The following is a 7299-nucleotide window of genomic DNA, read 5'->3' on the forward strand; positions in this document are numbered from 1 at the left end:
GATTGGCAAGTATATGTTGAATGAACGAGTGAACCGTGCCCGCTAATAGTAGCTGGCTCTGAAAGGAGGTAGGCGGGGAGTGTTGCTCAGGACAGAGTATCCTCTGTCCTTTGGGCAAAGGTAAGATCGGTAGAGTGGCCTGGGCACCAGAATATACCAACGGGCTTGATGGACAATTCTAGAAGGTTTTGGGGAATGACATGGGAATATGAGGAAGCCACAGAGAAAAAATGAAGTTAAGCTGTGATAGTCAAAGAGAAGAATTAGCCAAAGATGGCAAAAAACTTGGATAAAATATTGCCAGCTAGGGGCTTACCTTAGCCTTTTGGCTTCCTGTTGGCCTTGAAAGAGGTTCCTCTTTTCTTGTATATTTTGGAAAATTTCAAACATGCATAGTATAATGAACCCTCATATATGTATCACTCATCTTCAATGATTAGCAATTTATAGCCAGTCTTATCTCACCTACAGCCTACCCTTACTCTCCCACACCAGAGATTATTTTGAAATAAATCCCAGACATCATTTTACCTGTAAATATTTTAATATGTATTTACAGAAATTAAGGATTAAAAAAAAAGTAAAATCTCATTGGAGTTAATAACTTCTTAATATTATAAAATATCCAGTTAGTGTTGAAATATATGTCTGTGTATATATGTTCGTGTGTGAATATATATTAATTATCGTTTTAGGAGTGTATTAAAACGACTTTATTTTTTATAGAAATGATGTATATTTGTTACTAAAAATTAAAGCAACACAAAAAAAGTAAAAAGATGGGAACAAAAATAGCACCCCATATCCATTAGATGAACGTCATTTCAGACACCTCTCCATACGTAAGTCACATGGAAGAACAAATAGAAGATGGGTATAAATGCTGTCAGAAATACTTTTTTATATTAAAATGGAATCACTGAATAGTATTTTAGAGCTGAAAAGGCACCTAAAGCTCTCTCGCTTTTTCATAAAGCTAGTCTAGAGTGGAAGTCTTCTGAGGGCAGGGATATGCCTTAGTTATGTTTATATACAGTCACCTCCCCCATTGTCCTGCCTGGTATTCCTGTGGCCAATAACTGAGGTTTGAATAGAAATGTTCCTTAAGAAGTCACAGAGCCATCTTGTGGAATACGGTGACTGATGAGTTGAAATCCCTTGCAGAGATCCCACAGGTAGTTAGGGCACACCTGGGGCTGGAGCCTGTGCCCCTTACTCTCGTTTCACTGCTCTCTCCAGCTCATGGGAGCGTGTAGCAAAGAGGTTCAGTGCACAAGCTCAGAGCCAGACACGGCTGGGTTTGATTTTGCTCTGAATCTTCTTCCATGACTTAGTAGCTGTGTGACATCTCTTATCCACACAGTTTACCTATCTCGAAAGGCTGTGTGAAGCATAAATGAGATAATGCCTAAAAAACTTAGAGCATAGTTTCTTGCATGTACCAAGTGTGAAATAAATGTTAACTGTAATTGTCTTTGTTTGTAATAATAGAAGAAGCTATTACTATGTAGTCATAGTATCAGTATTTTCTTATTCTACTGGAATTGTCAGCTAGAACTCAAAGAAAGCTCAGCCCTCCCCAGCCCCCTTCACTCCCCTCGGGTTCCTAGTTGCAGATAGAACCCAGTTGCTAACTTTGACTTTTGCTTTTTTCCTGCCATTGGGAAGAAGAGATTATATCATGTGGGAGTCCTTTTCCTGTATTGCATCACCTTCTGGTTGGCGTTTATGTGTTGTGGTCAAGGTTCGTGTGTCTTCTCTCAACATGTAGTTTAGTGGTGCTGCCTTAACAAAAGCTTCGTAAATAATTATACTGAGCTCCTCAAATAGAAACTCTGGGCAAAGGGCTGGGTGCAAGACGTCTGGCCTTCCGGTTGCCCCTCCAGTCTGCTGACTCAGCAGCTCTTCCAGGGCCCTCCTCCAGGCCCTGGGTCTGTCAGGTCACTAATGGAATCTGCTGGAAGCAAATTAACTCCTGTAAAAAGGGCTAACAAATCACTCCAGCTGTTGGTGTCTGCCCCAGGAAGGCTGGCACGTCCCCATTCACTCATAGGTCCTCACCCCACATTTCATACATCTCCTAGGGAGCCCCACTTTCTCTTGCATGGTTACCGAGGAGCATACAGGCTGTGCTGAACTCTCAGCCTGCCACCCCCCAGCAGAGCCATGGCCTGTGCATGTGAGAAGGCCATCTGTTCGGCCTGACACGCCTTCCTGTGTGGGAGGCCTGAGAGCTGGCTCCATGCATTATTCACACTTCTGGGTTTGGGTTGACTTAACCATTTACTCTAAGTAGAAGCTGGGAAAAGGAGGGCAGGTCAAGGAGGAGACAGCTATGCTCTTAGGCTGGGGCATGGTCTCTCCTTCCTCCCTTGTCAAATGTATACTCTTTTAAAAATATTGTCTCCTGCGGGGTGGGATCTATGCTCCACATGGGTCTGTCCAGTCCTCCTGCATTCCTGGAATGTAGTTTCCCTCTCTGGATCTGTGCAGGGTTTTGGGGGTGGGGCGGAGGCAGGCTTCACAGAGCAGGCTGGGAAATGCTTGTTTCCAGAAGTATTGGCTGCCATTGTGACCCCCTTTCTCCTTTCTCCTCACCCCTCTCGCCTCCCTCACAGTTGCCTTGTAGATTCCTGAGTAAATTGAGGGTATTCTGGCGTGCGTGTGCCTTATGGCTGCAACAGGGGCGTTAAGAGAAGGAGAAAAGCTGTTCTTCTGCTTCAGAAAGAGGGATCCAAGGGGAAGGATTTGTGGGGTTGGAGAACCCCAAGCAGCATCCTGTGGTACCTGCGGAAGAGAATTTGAGTAATGTGATGGGGGTGCGGTGGTAACTGATACTGTGCCTGGTGGAAGGGACATAGGTGTGCTCTTCCTCATTCTGTCATGGAGAAAGTCTATGTCATTCCTTGCCCAAAGGCATCTATGTGAAGGCCCAAAGAAGAGGCCAGGCCAGAGAAGACACCCATCAACACTTGTTTCTCTTTCACCTTAGCCTTTTGGCTTCCTGTTGGCCTTGAAAGAGGTTCCTCTTTTCTTGTATATTTTGGAAAATTTCAAACATGCATAGTATAATGAACCCTCATATATGTATCACTCATCTTCAATGATTAGCAATTTATAGCCAGTCTTATCTCACCTACAGCCTACCCTTGCTCTCCCACACCAGAGATTATTTTGAAATAAATCCCAGACATCATTTTACCTGTAAATATTTTAATATGTATTTACAGAAATTAAGGATTAAAAAAAAAGTAAAATCTCATTGGAGTTAATAACTTCTTAATATTATAAAATATCCAGTTAGTGTTGAAATATATGTCTGTGTATATATGTTCGTGTGTGAATATATATTAATTATCGTTTTAGGAGTGTATTAAAACGACTTTGTTTTTTATAGAAATGATGTATATTTGTTACTAAAAATTAAAGCAACACAAAAAAAGTAAAAAGATGGGAACAAAAATAACACCCCATATCCATTAGATGAACGTCATTTCAGACACCTCTCCATACGTAAGTCACATGGAAGAACAAATAGAAGATGGGTATAAATGCTGTCAGAAATACTTTTTTATATTAAAATGGAATCACTGAATAGTATTTTAGAGCTGAAAAGGCACCTAAAGCTCTCTCGCTTTTTCATAAAGCTAGTCTAGAGTGGAAGTCTTCTGAGGGCAGGGATATGCCTTAGTTATGTTTATATACAGCCACCTCCCCCATTGTCCTGCCTGGTATTCCTGTGGCCAATAACTGAGGTTTGAATAGAAATGTTCCTTAAGAAGTCACAGAGCCATCTTGTGGAATACGGTGACTGATGAGTTGAAATCCCTTGCAGAGATCCCACAGGTAGTTAGGGCACACCTGGGGCTGGAGCCTGTGCCCCTTACTCTCGTTTCACTGCTCTCTCCAGCTCATGGGAGCGTGTAGCAAAGAGGTTCAGTGCACAAGCTCAGAGCCAGACACGGCTGGGTTTGATTTTGCTCTGAATCTTCTTCCATGACTTAGTAGCTGTGTGACATCTCTTATCCACACAGTTTACCTATCTCGAAAGGCTGTGTGAAGCATAAATGAGATAATGCCTAAAAAACTTAGAGCATAGTTTCTTGCATGTACCAAGTGTGAAATAAATGTTAACTGTAATTGTCTTTGTTTGTAATAATAGAAGAAGCTATTACTATGTAGTCATAGTATCAGTATTTTCTTATTCTACTGGAATTGTCAGCTAGAACTCAAAGAAAGCTCAGCCCTCCCCAGCCCCCTTCACTCCCCTCCGGTTCCTAGTTGCAGATAGAACCCAGTTGCTAACTTTGAGTTTTGCTTTTTTCCTGCCATTGGGAAGAAGAGATTATATCATGTGGGAGTCCTTTTCCTGTATTGCATCACCTTCTGGTTGGCGTTTATGTGTTGTGGTCAAGGTTCGTGTGTCTTCTCTCAACATGTAGTTTAGTGGTGCTGCCTTAACAAAAGCTTCGTAAATAATTATACTGAGCTCCTCAAATAGAAACTCTGGGCAAAGGGCTGGGTGCAAGACGTCTGGCCTTCCGGTTGCCCCTCCAGTCTGCTGACTCAGCAGCTCTTCCAGGGCCCTCCTCCAGGCCCTGGGTCTGTCAGGTCACTAATGGAATCTGCTGGAAGCAAATTAACTCCTGTAAAAAGGGCTAACAAATCACTCCAGCTGTTGGTGTCTGCCCCAGGAAGGCTGGCACGTCCCCATTCACTCATAGGTCCTCACCCCACATTTCATACATCTCCTAGGGAGCCCCACTTTCTCTTGCATGGTTACCGAGGAGCATACAGGCTGTGCTGAACTCTCAGCCTGCCACCCCCCAGCAGAGCCATGGCCTGTGCATGTGAGAAGGCCATCTGTTCGGCCTGACACGCCTTCCTGTGTGGGAGGCCTGAGAGCTGGCTCCATGCATTATTCACACTTCTGGGTTTGGGTTGACTTAACCATTTACTCTAAGTAGAAGCTGGGAAAAGGAGGGCAGGTCAAGGAGGAGACAGCTATGCTCTTAGGCTGGGGCATGGTCTCTCCTTCCTCCCTTGTCAAATGTATACTCTTTTAAAAATATTGTCTCCTGCGGGGTGGGATCTATGCTCCACATGGGTCTGTCCAGTCCTCCTGCATTCCTGGAATGTAGTTTCCCTCTCTGGATCTGTGCAGGGTTTTGGGGGTGGGGCGGAGGCAGGCTTCACAGAGCAGGCTGGGAAATGCTTGTTTCCAGAAGTATTGGCTGCCATTGTGACCCCCTTTCTCCTTTCTCCTCACCCCTCTCGCCTCCCTCACAGTTGCCTTGTAGATTCCTGAGTAAATTGAGGGTATTCTGGCGTGCGTGTGCCTTATGGCTGCAACAGGGGCGTTAAGAGAAGGAGAAAAGCTGTTCTTCTGCTTCAGAAAGAGGGATCCAAGGGGAAGGATTTGTGGGGTTGGAGAACCCCAAGCAGCATCCTGTGGTACCTGCGGAAGAGAATTTGAGTAATGTGATGGGGGTGCGGTGGTAACTGATACTGTGCCTGGTGGAAGGGACATAGGTGTGCTCTTCCTCATTCTGTCATGGAGAAAGTCTATGTCATTCCTTGCCCAAAGGCATCTATGTGAAGGCCCAAAGAAGAGGCCAGGCCAGAGAAGACACCCATCAACACTTGTTTCTCTTTCCTTCCAATTCACCCAGCTCTTTGATAGCAGTGGTTGATCTAGATCCTAGAACACAAGTTTCCAGACATTCCTTACCTAAGGATAGAAATTACACCTGAGTGCAGGTATCATGACCTGAGGTTCCTGCTGATCACCTATGCCTTGAGCCATAAAAGCCCCAGCTAACAGCATCCATGTGTTCAGTCCTAATGCCATCTTTTCTCTGGGCCTCATGACCCAGGGTTATACATGTTTGCTTTGAACCAAATTTACACCTGGATTACATACTGGTTCAGTAGAGTCCTTTGCTTTCCCTACCACCCCCTTGGCCAGTGGGACTTTGAGACTGTCATACTTAAAAGGCTCTCTGTAAAACTAAGCTGTGTAGAAGCAAGGTAAGCCCAAGGTGAGAGTTCCAGGCTGGTATTGTGTCTCCCAGGTGGCCAAGTTTTCTAGACACAACCCTGAGAGGTCTTCATAGACTCATACCATGAATGCGTTTCAATGAACTGAACAGATCAATGCTTCTACAAACCATACTGCTCCGGTCAGTTCACTACTGTGCCTCAGTTGCTTCTTCTGTAAAATAGGGCTAATAATAATGGTCTACTATCTCACCAGTGATAATAATGAGATGACACTTGAGAAATCTCTTTGAAAAGAAGGCAAAGGGTAGGCTTGATTCCTAGTTCCCTCATTTATGTGAGTGTGTGTGTGTGTATGTTTTATCATGGCAAATAAATCATTTGAGATTTTATTTTATTCATTCATCTTTCAGATAAAAAGGTGGCGAGGTAGGTGTACATCATCCTTGCTTAATATAATCTGAGCGATCCTTACCGATGTGTCGGTCCTGGAGCTGGCAGAAGCTGGGCCTGGGGCCTCCCAGTTTGGTCTCCCCACCCCTCCTGCCTGTTACCTTTTCATATTCTATATCAAAGTCTTGGCTGTTCTTTCAAGTCCTATGTAGTCTGGGCTCTGATCATCTGGGGACTGCATGATTCTTATTACTATTAAAGGTGAGGGTTTTCTTAGCTTATTTCCTTTAGTTTCTAAATCAGTCTCGGAAAGAAGAGGGCAAAAGTAGAATAAGAAGGACATCTACCACCCCAAAGGTACACATCCTGGTTTGTTGCAAATTAGGGTTTCTTCTGGTGACTTTAAGGATTGTGATGAGTGAAGTATGAACAGTAAGTGATTAGCTGCAGAACTTCTGGAACTATTAAAGAGTTTTGATTTTAGGGTCAGGCTGAAATCAATAATCTGATCTTGCTGCCTAGCTCTGCCAGATACCAGGGGTTCAAGCCACCCGGAATATACCTTCATTCCAGGTTCCCAGTCACTGATTTGTAGATCACAATTGTATCTAGTCGTATTCACAAGAAAAATACATGTAAGTGAATGAATTGGATTTTCCTATTGGCCTCATCATTTTAACCTTGTTTCTTTTTTTTTTTTTTTGGCTTCATTTCTAATGACTTACGAACTGTTAAGGGCCCTTTGGGATTAGATCTTCGTTTCTCAAGCTTCTAATTGAAATAGTCTCTAAATAAACACTTAAATGATGGAAGAGGTTGGTGACACTTGAAAAGTCCATTCTTGAAGAGAAGGAAAAGATAATTTTAATAATTGGAGGGATTCCAGCTCATTGGTTGGTTTTGAGT

General features: G+C 43.6%; 1 protein-coding gene across 1 annotated transcript in view; it reads left to right on the forward strand.

Moving 5' to 3' along the window:
* Positions 1-7299, forward strand: part of DPF3 (double PHD fingers 3) — a 204006-nt gene that overhangs the window by 25904 nt on the left and 170803 nt on the right. The gene's annotated exons all lie outside the window — the stretch shown is intronic.

The sequence above is a fragment of the Pteropus vampyrus genome, unplaced genomic scaffold (assembly GCF_000151845.1).
Source record: "Pteropus vampyrus isolate Shadow unplaced genomic scaffold, Pvam_2.0 Scaffold177, whole genome shotgun sequence".
NCBI classification, from domain to species: Eukaryota; Metazoa; Chordata; class Mammalia; order Chiroptera; family Pteropodidae; genus Pteropus; species Pteropus vampyrus.